Here is a 19,185-nt window from a genome sequence, read left to right on the forward strand (position 1 = left end):
TTTAGGCATTAGCTCTTCTTAAACCAAAATGCAGAGCCAGAGATGCCATTTATACAGCTTTATCTGTATTGTCTAGATTTTTGAGTTCGCTTACTGATAAAAATCAGAGTACAGATTTTATACCGAATTACCAAATTTAATACAGATTTGTACAGGTTCATAAAAAGTAAGAAGTAAAATATTAGACTTTTCTCTCTAAGTATCTATTAGTATTTGATAGCAGTGATAGGTTAAAAGTTTATTAATCAACGTACAAACGGACATGTGAACCACTCACAAATTGTGGCAATGACGGCGGAGATATGAAGAATTATCTTTCAACATCATTTTATTAAAGAAATTTCATATTACTAGTGGAAACAGATAGAGCAGATACAGACTTTTTTGCAAAGCAATACATATTTTCTATGAAAATATCTGGTATCTCTGTGCACAGCCAATGAAACACACACACTTAACAGCGTTATTTTGACATATATCGGAATGAAACCAGTGCTACTAGATATGCCACAATGGTTATTCCATTAGTATTTACCACGCTCTTTCTGGTAATATTCGAAGCCGAAACAGTTTTATTGACATATAATTATCAATAATATAATTAAACTAATGGCACGGGTACTAAAAAAATACTTATTGGTAATAATTTGAAGAAGAAAAACAATGTTTTTGTAACATTATGAGAAAACTTGGCAGCTTTGCGAAATCAAAAAAGAAGAAAACAAAGCGCAATCAAGTGAACTAAGTGAAAAACTTTCGTCTCATGTTTTTGAAGACTTTTATTGCTTGTCGGGTATTTTTTGAAGTTATAATAGTTAATTGAACAAGTGACAAGTGAACATTACTAATTATGAAGTCATCCAGCATTCAATAGTATCGTAATTGTGCAAATAGTGATCATGTTTTGAGACGAATCGATCAGTAGATATTCAGAAACATGACGAACTGTAAATCTTGAGTCGAAAATGTGTCCTAAATTGAAAAGTAAGTTTGTTTTGAACGAAAAAGAGCGGGTGGGTAATGTCAGAGACATAACTGGATGTCGTGAATACGAAAACAACTGACATGTTCCTTAACACTTCCGAATATCAATTGTATGAATTATGCACGCATTCCCCTTTTTCACATTTTTCGCAAAAACAAAGAAAGCTTCACTTGATCTCGATTACTGTGAATTTCACACAGCGAAAAGTGCACAAATCTAAGCAAACTGTTCTTGATTTGCAGTAAACTGAGGATATTTCCCTACGATTTGCAAACAACAAATCCTAATAGTTCTTTAGAAAACTTTTAGAGCCATTAGAACGGCTGATATTGTGCAATGCTCTCCACCGTTGTTTTTTCCCAATGCTAATGACTAGCAGCTGTGACGTAATCGCTCTTGTCGAAAGCGTGCAGACGACACAAAACACATCTGCTCGCAGTGATGATACAATCCAAACTGATTCAAGTTTTGTTGAGAGGCTTGTTTCTACCTGATTCCGTTTGTAGCTTTTTCACTAATGGGCGGTCCTAACGGCTATAAAAATAGCCGCATACAGAATTTTAATGTCGATTATTTCATTTCGGATTTGCATATTTTATTGAAAGAAACTATCAATATGCTGTAGGGATTCGTTTCCAGCATTCAGAAGAGTCAAATTGCGTAATTCTCTACGACATTAAACTCTGGAACATTTTTCGCAAAAAAAGGCTTCACTTGATCTCGATTACTGTGAATTTCACACAGCGAAAAGTGCACAAATCTAAGCAAACTGTTCTTGATTTGCAGTAAACTGAGGATATTTCCCTACGATTTGCGAACAACAAATCCTAATAGTTCTTTAGAAAACTTTTAGAGCCATTAGAACGGCTGATATTGTGCAATGCTCTCCACCGTTGTTTTTTCCCAATGCTAATGACTGGCAGCTGTGACGTAATCGCTCTTGTCGCGTTGAAACTAGCTGTGCAGACGACACAAAACACATCTGCTCGCAGGGGCGATAGAATCCAAACTGATTGAAATTTTGGTAAGAGATTTCCTTTTATGTGATTTCGTTTGTAGCTTTTTCACTAATGGGCGGTCCTAACGGCTATAAAAATAGCCGCATACAGAATTTTATTGTCGATTATTTCATTTCGGATTTGTATAATTTATTGAAAGAAACTATCAATATGCTGTAGGGATTCGTTTCCAGCATTCAGAAGGACCAAATTGAGGAACTCACTGCGATATTCACCACTTTTCGGAACATTTTTCCCGGACGATTTGTTGTACAGCAGCAGATATTTTGTTCTCTTCCTTAGAACGCGTTCTGATTGGCTGGTGTTGACATGGAGCAAATGAGACAGGTTTTTCAATAGTGTACTATTGAAATACTTCAATGCTTTTGCTATACACGTTTAAGTTGAAAAATTTCGATTCTATTGGTAGTTAGATTATATAAATCCTTTCACAGATCACTGAGCTATGAGCTTTAAAAATACGAGAAAGACAAACGCGCCTTATGAATTATCCTCTTTGATACTCGTTTATACCAAACATTTCAGAAAAATTTAATTTTGAATTATTTGAGACTATGTCACAAAACTGAAAATTTTATCATAAAATTGTGATCATATTTCCGATGGCATGTCGCAAGAATTATGTTGATTCATTAGATACAACAATAGATATTCACGATCAAAAACTTATCACTCTCTCAGAGGGTAAATTTTGAAAAGGCACCCCATAGTAAAGTAAGTCGTATTCACGACAAAAAAAAAACGATCACCGAAGAATTTAAAACCATTTCTTCCACTGATAAAGTGTGACAGTAGCTTAAATAATAGCTCTTTTTAAAACATTTCACAGTTTGGTTCAGGTGCGTTGTAAGATATTATTCATGTTCAAAGTAATGAGGTGAAGGGATGAGAAGGAAATAGGAGCTCCGATGAAATAGGGAGCCGTTACCCTATTTATTGCGTAATGGGTTTACGTCCGAAACAACAAACAGTATCGTGAGAATTTAATAATCGGAATTGCATTATCTCACAACTCAATAACAGCGAACAGATATGAAGTTACGATTCATAAGACCAGTTTTCAAATTTCACCAATCAATCGACCGTCCTCGAGTTCCCTATTGTGTAACCAATAACAACACTGCAAATCGAATTATAGTTCCAAAGCCTATCCATCAGGATACTCAAAGTCGACCAACAGTTCACCATCGTCATATTGCTTAACGGTCAGTGTGTTTGTGTCGGTAAGTGCCGGTTTTGAACTTGACGGGCCCCCCACCGGTTCGGTAACAGGAAAGTTCATTGACTTGCCCTCCGTGGTCCGGCAGTAACAGCAACAACAGCAGCAACAAGCAGCCCATCGTTCGAAATCGGGTAAACTCACATTAGTGTCTCGAATCGTACAACCGTGAGATGTTTCCGGGGCGCATATGACTATGGAAAGAGAAATAACTGGTATTTGCGCTGCTGATTGAACGATGATGGGAGAAATTTTGCCAAACCACGCGGATAGGTTCGCGGATGGGTCTCCCTGCCGCTGCCGTCGGACTCGCTCTCCCTTTCTCTCTCACTCATTTGTGCGCACATTCGCAAGTGATCTATTGGTTGTCAAAAATTGATCGAGATTTGATTTTCTGCTGGTGCCGGCCGTCGGACTCGGATGGTGTCGGACAGCTCTAGTCGCACGCTAGATCTTCGTTCCCTCTCTCCCTCCTTCCACATACGTAATAGAGGTAAAAGGTGCAAAATCTGAACCGCATCATTCGACATTCGACTGCTCAGGTGAACTTTGGCAGCCACTACCATTAGTTAGGATTAGCTCGGATAGTGATTTTGATAAATGCGTTAGAAACCACCTCAATGTTTACTTCTTGCTGCGAATGGCTAAAGTTGAAATGGTCAAAATCAGTTGAAAGTGTACTCTCGCCAGTTATGGTATTTCGAATCGATTGGTGATAAGAATTTATGAAACTGAAGAGATGACACTGCTACCAACGAATCTGGTCGACGTCGTGGAACAGAAAATAAATATCACTAAGCCTGGCGCTGGCCAAAGCTATCCCCAAGAGGACTCAATTGTAAGGCAATACGGCGCTTGCCTATCTGAAATTGCGTCACAGCAGCAGACATGACTGTGCAAAGTGGCTCGTCACGTTTGGACGCGAAAGATCACCAAGACCTCTAGTAGTAGTAGTAGTAATAGTAGTACATCACTAGGTTCGATGCCCCCGCACGGGTGATGTGTCATAGTGTACGGTGATTCGATGAAGAACTTTAACGCTGAGCGATGTGTTTATTTATATTCGCCGTTGTACGAAGTTCACATCCCAGGGTCAGCACCTGGCAAGATCAACGCCCTATTCGTACCTACCTCGTCGTGACTTCCAATGCGAAATCTCATCCCGAACTGGACGTCCGACGAGTCGACACACTTGATGAGTTGTGGTTGCGCGTTCGTCGTACCCGCGCTATATTGGTTTCAGTGAGATGCTAATGTCCACCCGCCAAACGGATGTCAGGGATGTTAGCCACAGGTTGAACTCGAAGCCTGGCATGCCATGCCATGCCACGGCAACTTTCCATTCGACATATAAGGACCGAAGCAACACCTTCTCGCGAGGTCGCGTGCGCTGATCAGAAAAAAATGGAATGTCACGACTTTTAGAAACATTCTTTCATATTTCCTTTCGGCGCGGCCAAATCAGATCAAAGGTGGACGGGGACTGGTGAGGTTCTTCGTTCAAGAGTTATTGCATCTATTTGTTTTAAAAGCGAACGGCCAGATCGGAACATGCTTTTGTTAAAACCTGCATTTATAATCACTCCTAGAATAGAATTTTGTTTCATGCTAAAGCGCTGTTTGATGGATTTGAAGTTGCTGAAACGTGGAGAGCTGGTAGAAACGAGTTCGGACTGGCTTGTTCTCAAACTCGTTCTAATGTCCGTGGTACACAAATATTTTGAACCAGTTGACGTTTAGAGCAGTACTTGCTTAATACGCTGATTGACAGATACATGTGTTCTTTGATTTATGAGGCGTTCAAATGCAATGATTTTTTTTTACATACCCACCGACGAAGGTGCATCGCAAGGTAAGAACATGGCCTCTGTCGTATTTAGAAAGACAAGTAGGTTTACCGTTCAACAGTCTTAGATTGCATTTGAACTGTGCAGGTTCAATGATTTATTTCTCACGACTCTTTGAAACGGGGTAAGATGTTATAACATGCCGCCTGACAAGCAAAAACAAAATGTATTGTGCTTATATTTTTCATACGATCTGTAATTAAGATGCATAAATTTACTTAGTAATATATTACAATATGTTCCCAAATGAAATAAAAATGAAATTCTAAAGTGAAATAAATTGTAACTATGCGGCAGATCTCACGAATACGCTTTCTTTTTTCCCATGATTGCAGTATTGCTCCATGATATTTTAGATCTTTTTTGTTGTTTTTCTTAGATTATATTGACAATCTAACGCAAAACTAATTTTACCTGACAAGCCATCTAATTTTCGTTTTTTTTAACCATTCTTAGAATGACGATTGAATTTTACACAGGCTCTTATTAGGAACTCATATAGCTTTTAATTATATTGTATAATTTTAGGATCTGTTACAAGAACTGTTCGGGGGGATGGGTATAGCGTGATGGGTAAGTCTATGCCTTTCACGCAGCCCACCGGGGTTCGATTCCCAACCCCGCACATAGGGTCAGAAAGTTTTTCTGGCCCGAAGAGGCGAATGACCCTAAGGTTAAAACCTCTATAATTGAAACAAAAAAAAGGACTGTTCGTTTAAAAATGCAAGAAAATTAATTTTCTCTTATTTCGTATAATCATTTTTGATATTATAGGATGATGTGTTGACAAATATTGAGATTCAGAATTGGTTTCGGTTCGGTTGAGGTTATTTTGAACGCTAAATCAAGAAGCGATAAAAAACTATTTCTCATCATAGTAGCGCATATTTGGTTAGGTTTGCGCTTCTCCGGTCCTTCAAATAACATTTCATAATTCAAGTGACGAATAAAATCATTTGAAAATGATCAACATGACATTTTCTCACATGTTAAAATCGGAACTGGAAATTTTCATTGTTTAGAACAGAATTTTGGGTGCCTTCCGAAACGGAAACTGAACACAACCAAAAATGAAATAAGTTTATTTGGTTATCGACTATCCAAATCTGCTAACTCGATAAACCTGATTAATTTATGTGAAATAGACATTTTTATACTAATCACCCTGTATCTCCAAAACCGGAAGTTGGATTTGATTGAAAAACAAGATGTTTTATAGAATCTTAAAAACTTTTCATTTGAATCTTAGATGATTCTTAGATTTCATTTGAATCTTAGATCGGTTCAGCCATCTACGAGAAAAATGAGTTACACAGTATTAATTTCGTTTCACATATCATCCTGTAGTTCCGGAACCAGAGGTCGGATCCAAACATAATTCAGAAACCTTGTTTGGGAGTGTACGACTTTTCATATGAATCTGAGTTTGAGTTTGAGTCATTTCCGAGACAATTGAGTGAAATTTTTTGTCACACACGCATTTGCTGATCTCGACGAACTGATTCGAATGTTATTTGGGTGTTATGTTCTTCCAGCATTTATTGCTGTAAGTAGTTTAAATCAATATAATTATGGAATTGCTTTCAACTGCCATCATCCGGTTTACATATTTCATATTCGAACGATTATGTTGCCAAAAACGATCCATGCTAAAATCGGTCCGAGGCAAATGTCATTGAAAAGGTTGCTGTACACAGTCTTTTTGATAACAATTGTATGTTACAGTATAAAAAATCGTGTTTCACGTTGTTCCCAAGCATTGCTTTGTCATACAGCACTCAAAACTCCTACTGCTGGAATAGGGGTCGAATATCGATGTTTCCATTAAAAATGGACGGATTTTAACAATCTATGGCTTGTTGGATAGCTACCACCGTAGAATCAAAGGGCCGAAAAATCTATCGCCGACAGTTCTAAATTGGCCTGCTAGTTACCGGAAAATCAACATAATCAGCTAACTGGTATTCAATATACTCAAGTGAACATGGCATCGCACACATACAAAAATGACTATCTAGCGAGCGAATGGATGTAACTTTCAGTTTCGTCATCTACTTAGTACTCAAACACCTTTCTCGTTCTCAGCCAGGGATTGACTAAAGCAGAAATGTATTCGAGCATATATTTTTAGTTTCCCTTTTGTGCGCTATATTGCGGGAATATTGCAAAAATCGGACGAGAGGACGTTTTAGTTAAATATTTTCGAATCAATTGGCTGTTAAATTATATCAATTCATCAACCGATGCACAGTGGGGAAAAAACTATCAAAAACGCGACTCTGCTCAATAATTTTATAAAAACCTAAGCAAATATTTTCAAAGTTAGTATTTCTTATGCAAATTTTTCCGTAGAATCTATTTATGATAGCTAGAAGATTCGCAAAATTCACTATCATGCCCGTTTTGCTCCAATTCCTCTTTTTTCTGAAAACTTACTGTGAAACTCAGAAAAAAATTCAATTCGACCAATCGGAAGGTATTCCTAATATGCTCATAAGTTATATAAATGGATTGATTTTAATAATATTTACCCCCAGTCATCTTCTTCCATGAATTTACAGAAAAAAAAGTTCTACTGATCGGTGTTTGGACCAATATTGGTTGAACAAGACAGTTTTATGTTTCGCATATAACCTCAAATAATAATTAACAGATAGTCTCCATGATCGCATGCGTCGTGCTACATCGTTTTACCCCAATTTTCCCACAAATATAATTTTATGTTGAATTCAGATTTACAATCCCGAAGCAGATCCAATATGACCTACCAATATTGGTTCATATCACGTACAAAACATCTGTACTCCAATCAAACACAATGGGAATGACAGTACTAGCCTATTTAACCCGTTTTACCCCAATTTATTTTAAAGGTCGATTTTCTGGTTAAACGTTCTTCTGCATACCGTAAGCAGGCTGATTGCGGTTGAAGAAAATCGATTGATATTACGAAGAAAGCCTTAAAAATAAGATTACAGATGGATTCGATGGCCGCATGAATCTTGTTATACTGTTTTACCCCTTTAACTGAGTCTTATGATTTTGCTCCACATTTGGAAAATAGTTCGTAATATAAATCGATTTTCATCAACCGCAATCATCCTGCTTTCGGTATGCGAAAGAAAGTTTAACCAGAAATACGACTTATGATATAAATTGGGGTAAAACGGGGTAAATATGCTAGTACTGTCATTCACATTGTGTTTAATTGGATCATAGATGTTTTGCACGTAATATGAACCAATATTGATAGATCGTATTGGATCTGCTTTTGGATTGTAGATTATATTTCAACTGAATATTATAACTAGAAAATAATTGGGGTAAAACGGTACAATGATTTTTCTGCTGTCAATAAAACTATACGAGGTCTGTTCAAAAAGTTCCCGGAACTTCAATATTGGTTCATATTACGTGCAAAACATCTATGATCCAATTAAACACAATGTGAATGACAGTACTAGCATATTTACCCCGTTTTACCCCAATTTATATCATTAGTCGTATTTCTGGTTAAACTTTCTTTCGCATACCGAAAGCAGGATGATTGCGGTTGATGAAAATCGATTTATATTACGAACTATTTTCCAAATGTGGAGCAAAATCATAAGACTCAGTTAAAGGGGTAAAACAGTATAACAAGATTCATGCGGCCATCGAATCCATCTGTAATCTTATTTTTAAGGCTTTCTTCGTAATATCAATCGATTTTCTTCAACCGCAATCAGCCTGCTTACGGTATGCAGAAGAACGTTTAACCAGAAAATCGACCTTTAAAATAAATTGGGGTAAAACGGGTTAAATAGGCTAGTACTGTCATTCCCATTGTGTTTGATTGGAGTACAGATGTTTTGTACGTGATATGAACCAATATTGGTAGGTCATATTGGATCTGCTTCGGGATTGTAAATCTGAATTCAACATAAAATTATATTTGTGGGAAAATTGGGGTAAAACGATGTAGCACGACGCATGCGATCATGGAGACTATCTGTTAATTATTATTTGAGGTTATATGCGAAACATAAAACTGTCTTGTTCAACCAATATTGGTCCAAACACCGATCAGTAGAACTTTTTTTTCTGTAAATTCATGGAAGAAGATGACTGGGGGTAAATATTATTAAAATCAATCCATTTATATAACTTATGAGCATATTAGGAATACCTTCCGATTGGTCTAATTGAATTTTTTTCTGAGTTTCACAGTAAGTTTTCAGAAAAAAGAGGAATTGGAGCAAAACGGGCATGATAGTGAATTTTGCGAATCTTCTAGCTATCATAAATAGATTCTACGGAAAAATTTGCATAAGAAATACTAACTTTGAAAATATTTGCTTAGGTTTTTATAAAATTATTGAGCAGAGTCGCGTTTTTGATAGTTTTTTCCCCACTGTGCATCGGTTGATGAATTGATATAATTTAACAGCCAATTGATTCGAAAATATTTAACTAAAACGTCCTCTCGTCCGATTTTTGCAATATTCCCGCAATATAGCGCACAAAAGGGAAACTAAAAATATATGCTCGAATACATTTCTGCTTTAGTCAATCCCTGGCTGAGAACGAGAAAGGTGTTTGAGTACTAAGTAGATGACGAAACTGAAAGTTACATCCATTCGCTCGCTAGATAGTCATTTTTGTATGTGTGCGATGCCATGTTCACTTGAGTATATTGAATACCAGTTAGCTGATTATGTTGATTTTCCGGTAACTAGCAGGCCAATTTAGAACTGTCGGCGATAGATTTTTCGGCCCTTTGATTCTACGGTGGTAGCTATCCAACAAGCCATAGATTGTTAAAATCCGTCCATTTTTAATGGAAACATCGATATTCGACCCCTATTCCAGCAGTAGGAGTTTTGAGTGCTGTATGACAAAGCAATGCTTGGGAACAACGTGAAACACGATTTTTTATACTGTAACATACAATTGTTATCAAAAAGACTGTGTACAGCAACCTTTTCAATGACATTTGCCTCGGACCGATTTTAGCATGGATCGTTTTTGGCAACATAATCGTTCGAATATGAAATATGTAAACCGGATGATGGCAGTTGAAAGCAATTCCATAATTATATTGATTTAAACTACTTACAGCAATAAATGCTGGAAGAACATAACACCCAAATAACATTCGAATCAGTTCGTCGAGATCAGCAAATGCGTGTGTGACAAAAAATTTCACTCAATTGTCTCGGAAATGACTCAAACTCAAACTCAGATTCATATGAAAAGTCGTACACTCCCAAACAAGGTTTCTGAATTATGTTTGGTTCCGACCTCTGGTTCCGGAACTACAGGATGATATGTGAAACGAAATTAATACTGTGTAACTCATTTTTCTCGTAGATGGCTGAACCGATCTAAGATTCAAATGAAATCTAAGAATCATCTAAGATTCAAATGAAAAGTTTTTAAGATTCTATAAAACATCTTGTTTTTCAATCAAATCCAACTTCCGGTTTTGGAGATACAGGGTGATTAGTATAAAAATGTCTATTTCACATAAATTAATCAGGTTCATCGAGTTAGCAGATTTGGATAGTCGATAACCAAATAAACTTATTTCATTTTTGGTTGTGTTCAGTTTCCGTTTCGGAAGGCACCCAAAATTCTGTTCTAAACAATGAAAATTTCCAGTTCCGATTTTAACATGTGAGAAAATGTCATGTTGATCATTTTCAAATGATTTTATTCGTCACTTGAATTATGAAATGTTATTTGAAGGACCGGAGAAGCGCAAACCTAACCAAATATGCGCTACTATGATGAGAAATAGTTTTTTATCGCTTCTCGATTTAGCGTTCAAAATAACCTCAACCGAACCGAAACCAATTCTGAATCTCAATATTTGTCAACACATCTTCCTATAATATCAAAAATGATTACACGAAATAAGAGAAAATTAATTTTCTTGCATTTTTAAACGAACAGTTCTTTTTTTTGTTTCAATTATAGAGGTTTTAACCTTAGGGTCATTCGCCTCTTCGGGCCAGAAAAAGTTCCCTGAATTTTTTAATTGCGCGCGTCTGGAGAGTCCGGCGGTCAAAATTTTTTTTTATTGTGTTGGTACATATGTCCCTAATGTATGATGAAATTTTCAGCTGTATTCATTGTTTACATTCTGTCTTGTAGCGGCTGGTGTAGACGTGTTTTTTTGAGCTCGGCGATTTTTGTCTTGGTGACGTTGTACACCCATGTTTCATCACCAGTTATGACCCTTTCAAGTAAATTTGGATCGTCGTTGACGTCGTTTAACAGCTCCTGAGCGATGGTAATGCGTTTGGTTTTTGATCAAAATTCAGCAGTTTTGGAACGAATTTTGCTGTCACTCGTTTCATGCCCAAAACATTTGAAAATGTATGATAGCATGAGCCAACTGATATGCCAACGTCATCAGCTACTTCTCTAATAGTGATTCGGCGATCATCCCTAATCATAATTTTCCACTTTTTCCACTTTTTCATCGATTATTGACGTGCTGGGTCGACCGGAGCGTTCGTCGTCTTCAACGTCTTCGCGGCCATCTTGGAAACGCTTATACCACTCGTAAACACTTGTTTTTTCATAGCAGACTCACCGTAGGCTCTCTGTAACATTTCGCACACTTGGTTACACTTTATTTCATTTTTCACCCAAAATTTAATACAAATTCTTCAATTCTTCCATTGTTTAAACTAACAAAAATCGCCGAGCTCAAAAAAACACGTCTACACCAGCCGCTACAAGACAGAATGTGAACAATGAATACAGCTGAAAATTTCACCATACATTAGGGACATATGTACCAACACAATAAAAAAAATTTTGACCACCGGACTCTCCAGACGCGCGCAATTAAAAAATTCCGGGAACTTTTTGAACAGACCTCGTATGCAATCGATTTGTTAGACTTTTTTACATCGGAAACACTCTATTGGCTCTTCAGCAAGTTCTTCGATTTCATGTTATATAGTTAAGCTTGAATACAATGCAGTATAAAAAGGGAACTTGGTGTAAAATGAACATGATAGCGTTTCGTGCGGTCCTTCTAAATACACGGAATCGAATTTACTGACCATTTTACACCAAAAAAGGGCTTTGTGGTCAGCTGTATCATGCCTCCAAAAAATCGTCGCGTTTTTTGGTCCATTTTTCCCCACTGTGCGATGGCTTAGTTATTATCGCACAAAATTATGACAGAAAAAAGTTATACGGCTATTTTTGAAACTTTTAATTGAAACCCGGCCTCGTATAGTGAATAGTAAGGCATTTTTAATGTATGTATGTATGTATGTATATGTGAAGCCACCATCAGTTCAAGGCATTACCAATGTATGCGGGTAGACTTACAGTAGATCCGAATTTAATTATCAGATAGCTTTCATATTATTACTGTTAAGAAGGCCAAAATGGGTTATTTGGACCCGGCGCCTTCCAGCAATAACATCCAGCCATATAATAAAGATTTTCGCTGTACCAGCTTAAACCCGCCTGATGGTTTGTTTGTTAGAAGGGCGCGTCTTACTCATTTCAGACCTTCAGGGAGAAACACGAAGTTTCTCCCATGTGACTCAGGTTGGCAATCCACTCCATCATCCAGTCATTCACTTGTAAGATACCCTGATGCACTCCCTGCCCCTCACCATTGTAATAAAATAATATAATATTTGTGACGAAGTACAATATAGTAAAATAATAAGACATAATATAATATCATTTAATATAATACAATACAACAAATCGTCATACAATATAACATAATAAAATATAACATAGAGCAATATAATATCACATAATATAACATATATACTACAATATATTATCCTATAGAAGGGTTCCGTCATCATCCATCATCTCCGTTCCGCTAGCCACTCATGTTCGAAAACTGAAAATTATAGTAAAATCTGCTATCTCTTATCGATATGTTGACTATAGTGTTTGTCCGAAGAAAAGATGCCTACATTCCGTATCTCCTCGAAGTAATGACAGCAACATTATTATATAAGTAAAATCAAATAATATAACTCATTATAATATAATATAATATAATACAATATTACATAATATAATACAATACATATAGTATAACATAATACAATATAATACAATATAATATAATATAACATAATATAATATAACATAGTATAATATAATATAATATAATACAATATACCATACTATAGAAGGGTTTCCGTTATCATCCTTCATCTCCCTCCGCTAGTCAACTCATGCGCTAAAACTGACAATTATAGTGACATAAGCTATCTCTTATCAATATGTTGACTATAGTGGTTGGACGAACAAAGATGCCTACATTCCGTACCTCCGCGATGATATAACAGCAGCAGTATTATATAATTAAAATCAAATAATATAACTCATTATAATATAATAAAATATAATACTATATTATATACTATAATACAATACCTATAGTATAATATAATACAACATAACATAATATAATACAATACATATGGTATAACATAATACAATATAATATAATATAATACAATATACTATACTATAGCAGGGTTTACGTTATCATCCTTCATCTCCCTCCGCTAGACAACTCAAGTGCGAAAACTGACAATTGTGAAATATGCTACCTCTTGCTATTGTCAATTGAACAGAATATGAAAAAATGTTTAAGGAACGATCTCACCAGTATCCTGAATCCTGTATTTAACGTATTTTCAGTAATGTGTCTTGGTCGATCGCTTTACCACCTAAATTACGTGCGGTAGACACTAAATCATGCGGCCAAGATGACGCGCCAGTAGCAAAAACGTTGAACATTCGCGATTTCGATGATAGCCATCACTATAATGATCGTCCGAGTAAAATGCAGCAAATGAATTAGAGCGATCTTACGCGACGAGTGCTCCACACGAATCACTACAAATACATCGTCCGATTGATAAATCATACATGAAAAATAAAACCTTGCGACCGAACGTATTTTCAGCCATTTGTCGTGGAGAGCACACTAAAATGAAAAATCTGTTCTCTACAGCAACTTCTGCTACTTGTCGCAAGATGGCACATCACTTTTTAAAATGTTCAGGTACTCGTGTTAACTATTTCTATTTTGGTGGTGAAATACACGATAGCGACTTGCGTGTTGCAATAATGAAATGATATCAATATTACGAAATAAAATTTGGGATTCCGCACTTTTGATTTCAGGGCATTTTCAAATTTTCACATCACTGCATCATCAATAAAATGACTTCTTTAGCATATAAAACCATGCGAATCCGGGAGGCGGAAACGGAATACGAAAAGACCGACCGGTACAGCCCGAGCGAAACACAATTAACACTGAGAAAGCAGAAAATATGATCTTATGCGATGAGGGCTCTAAACCTGGTTCCTGTCGTTTTCTGCATGCGAAAACTCCACAGTCAGAACACACTAACACTTGCACTTTCATGAATCCGGGTGGCAGAAACCCAGCACACATAGCAGTCCGGATGGCGCAACCCGAGCGACATTCAACGAAAGAGCACAGAGCGAAAGAAAAACACGACCGTGCGCGATGGATGTTATACACGAACTGTGAATAGTAAGGCATTTTTAATGCCATAAACTATTTCGACGAATAAGGTTTCCGCGCGAAATATAATTTAAAAGTCTTGCTACCTTTTCGCCCACAGTAGTACCTAAGTAACAACCTACGTATTTGATATTTCCTGTTCAAATTCTTGTATTACACAGAAAAAAATTATGAATTTTACAGGCGACAGAATTCTATAAATGATGCAATTCACAACTACTTAATTTTTCAAATGAAGTAATATTCCACTCACACAAAATTTTACAAGCTCCAAATGTAATTTGCACTCTGCTACCAAATGCCACTGTTTGGATTTATATGTATCAATTATTCAACGAACAGATATGAGCTCCGTGGTTCAGTCGAGTAACCGATGTGCTTGTGATCTAATGTTTCTCGGTTCAAGTCGCGATGCTGCTAACAATCTTTTGTTTTTTATTTCGTTCGAATTCAAGCCATGTAATTTTCAAATCACATAATTTTACATGTTCTTGAATAGAAATTTGTGTGAAATATGACGCTCCGATTATGTGCATCTTATAAGATGTAAAATTACAAGATTTTTTCGAACTGTGTAGTGTTAATGAATGGCAATGAAAATGTCATCGGTCAATTCTCGTTGTTCTTTGCATTTTCATTCTAGACGAAGCCGTTAAACCGAGGATTCATTCTGGTCATAATTGTTTGATGTTGTCACTGAGAAAGGGTCCACTTTCCAATCATATAAATGAAATATAACGACCATGTACCGGAAACAATCCGAGCAGTTCAGTGTAATTCGAAATCTTTCACTTTAACAGCTCAAAGGTTTTTAATTTACATAGCGTATAGCAATAATATGAACCACTCAACTTGAAACATTACTTTGACACCAAGAAATGTCCTGCATTTTCCACGCTACAGAAATGGTACTGCAATTAAAATTCATCAGCTCAAATTTGATTAATTCTTGTCGACTTGAGCGTAAAACAAGCGAAAACATTTGCATAGCGGATTGCTTCATCACGGTAAGCGAAACGAATGCCCACAAACAACATGGAACACGTTGAGCATAGCCCACATACTTTCGAAAGGAGCTTTTCGGTTCGGTTCGTTGCGAAATTGGCATATCGAAACAACGGCGGTGCGAAAGCTGCCGGCACCAAAATAAAAAAAAATCAAAATCTGCGCCAGAAAAAAAAACATAATAATAATAACCGCGGGTGTTGTCTGCTACTGGAAATTTCGTTGCCGGAGATCGATCCGTATTAATATGGGAACAAAACCACCAGCAATGGCATTCCAGCAGTGGCAGCAGCAAACATAAACGACGTTGCCAACGACAGGTTGACATTTGTGGTTTAGACGAAGGGGAGCTGTCATGACATCCATTGGACATTTTTTCTGCCCGGATGCGGTAGAACCACCACGAAGGTCTGCTTTTCTGGCTTTTGATCTGCACTTGCTCAGTCAGTCATCCGTCACGGTGAAACGATGGATTTCCGAAGTTCATCGGCATCCAGCAGTGCATTTTTTGCATTCATCCTCCGTCACCACCTTTGATGGGAACAGACACCATTGATTTGGCTGAGAATGGGCCTTGCGACATCTGCTTGAACAATCGATTGATCTTACCGTTTGGGAGAAGGTAATTGACCTTCCGATAGTAGCACGGTGAGGTGGAGTTTGCTTCGATTGGTAGCGACACCTGCGAATGAACAATGGAACCAGGAGAATGAGGATTCTTTATTTTTTTTTGTTTCAATTATAGAGGCGTTAACCTTAAGATCATTCGACTCTTCGGGGCAGAAAAGCTTTCTGACCCTATGTGCGGGGTTGGGGACGCAATGTCTATAACTTACAAAAAAGCAACGTTGCATGCATTACTTTTGTGTAAGTTATAGGTATTGCGAAGCGTTACATGTTTTATTTTTTTGTAAGTTATAGGCGTTACGAAGCGTTACATGTGTTACTTTTTTGTAAGTTATAGGCGTTACGGAGCGTTACATGCATAACTTTTTTGTAATTAAACAAACATTATGAAGCGTTACATGAGTTATATTTTTGTAAATTATAGGTGTTATGGACCGTTACATGTGTTACTTTTTTGGTAATTACAGGCGTTACGAAGCGTTACATACGTTATTTTTTGAAAATTATAGGCGTTACGAAGCGTTAAATGCGTTACATTTTTGTAAGTTAAAGGTGTTACATGCGTTACTTTGTTAGTTATAGGCGTTACGAAGCATTACATGCGCTTCTATTTGTAAGTTACATGCGTTACGGAGTGTTACATGCGTTACTTTTTTGAAAGTTATAGGCGTTACGAAGCCTTAAATGCGTTACTTTTTTGTAAGCTATAGGCCTAACGAAGCGTTACATGCATTACTTCTTTGTGTGCTGTGATTTTACGAAGCGTTAAAAGCGTTACTAGTTTGTAAGTTACAAGCGTTAGATGCATTACTTTTTATATGATTTTTGCGTTACGAAGTGTTACACGAGTTACTGTTATGTGAGTTATAGGTGTTAAGGGGCGTTACATGCGTTACTTTTTATGAGTTATAGACATTATGAAGCGTTCCAAGCGTTACTTGTTAGTAAGTTACAAGTGTACGGTGCGTTACTTTTTTGTAAGTTTTAGGCGTTCCGAAGCGTTACATTTTGTGTGCTACAGGTGTTACGGAGTGTTACATGCGTTACTTTTTATGAGTTATAGACGTTACGAAGCGTACCAAGCGTTACTCGTTAGTAAGATACAAGTGTACGATGCGTTACATGCTTCACATGCGTTACTTTTTAGTAAGTTATTGGCGTTACGAAGAGATACCTTTTTTAATTATAGGTGTTACGAAGCGTTACATTTTGTGAGTTACAGGCGTTACGGAGTGTTACATGCGTTACTTTTTTGTAAGTTATAGGCGTTATAAATCGTTACACGGGTTACTTTTTTGTAAGTTTTAGGCGTTACATGCATTACTTTTTTGTAAGTTATTAGCGTTACATGAGTTACTTTTTGTGAATCATAAGCGATACATGCGTTAATTTGAGTAAATTATAGGCGTTAGCCAGCGTTACATACGTTACTTTTTTGTTAGTTATAGGTCTAACGAAGCGTTACATGAGTTACTTTTATGTGAGCTATAGGCGTTACGGAACGTTACATGCGTTACTTTTTATGAGTTATAGACGTTACGAAGCGTTCCAAGCGTTACTCGTTAGTAAGTTACAAGCGTACGGTGCGTTACATGCGTTATTTTTTAGTAAGTTTTAGGCGTTACAAAGAGTTACCTTTTTATTACAGATGTTACGAAGCGTTACATTTTGTGAGTTACAGGCGTAACGGAGTGTTACATGCGTTATTTTTTTGTAAGTTGTAGGCGTTACATGCGTTACTTTTTTGTAAGTTCATGCGTTACATGATTAACTTTCTTGAGAATCATAAGTGTTACATGCGTTAATTTTAGTAAATTATAGGCGTTATGCAGTGTTACATACGTTACTTTGTTATAAACGTTACAAAGCGTTACATGCGATACTTTTTTGTAAGTTATAGGCCTAACGAAGCGTTACATCCGTTACTTTTTTGAGTGTTGTGATGGTACGAAGCGTTACAAGCATTTCTAGTTTGTAAGTTACAAGTGTCAGATGTATTCCTTTAATATGTTTTGAGCGTTACGAAGCGTTACATGAGTTACTTTTATGTGAGCTATAGGCGTTACGGAGCGTTACATGCGTTACTTTTTATGAGTTATAGACGTTACGAAGCGTTCCTCGTTAGTAAGTTACAAGCGTAAGGTGCGTTACATGCGTTACTTTTTAGTAAGTTTTAGGCGTTCCGTATCGTTACCTTTTTTCAAAGTTACAGGCGTTGTGAAACGTTACATTTTGTAAGTCACAGGTGTTACGAAACGAGAAATGTGTTTCTCTGTAAAAGTTTTTGACGTTACGAAGCGTTCGATTTTTGTGAGTTGTAGGCGTTACGTGCGTTACTTTTTTGTGAATTACAGATGTTACGAAGTTTTACTTGCGTTACTTTTTTGTAAGTTAGAGGCGTTATGAAGTGTTACATACGTTTCTTGAAATAAGTTTTAGGCATTACGAAGCATTACATGCGTAATTCTTTTGTGAGTTTTAGGCGTTACAAATCGTTATATGCGTTAGTTTTATTCAAGTTTCAGGTGTTACAAAACGTTTCATGTGTTACATTTTTAAAAGGTACAGGCATTACATCCGTTACTCTTTTGTATGTTTTGTGTGTTACGAAGCGTTGCATATGTTACTTTTTGTAAGTTATAGGTGTTAAAAAGCGTTACAAGAGTTTTGGCAACCCAATTTTAACATATTGAAAAGTCACTTGTTTGCAGTCACGTACCAAGAGGGGGGACCCGAGGGGCCCGGGCCCCTCCCGAAATCAAAAACAGATATATAATTAATTAGAAGGTCTAAAACATGGTTTGCAGAAATAACAAGACAGTAAGCGTAATGAAATGTAATACAATATCAGTTCCAGTGGAAAAGTTTAAAGTGTCTGTTAAAAACACCCGTAAAAGGCACACCGAGAATTAGGTATACAAGCAATCTTCAGTAACATT

Source organism: Malaya genurostris, chromosome 1, assembly GCF_030247185.1.
Source record: "Malaya genurostris strain Urasoe2022 chromosome 1, Malgen_1.1, whole genome shotgun sequence".
NCBI classification, from domain to species: domain Eukaryota; kingdom Metazoa; phylum Arthropoda; class Insecta; order Diptera; family Culicidae; genus Malaya; species Malaya genurostris.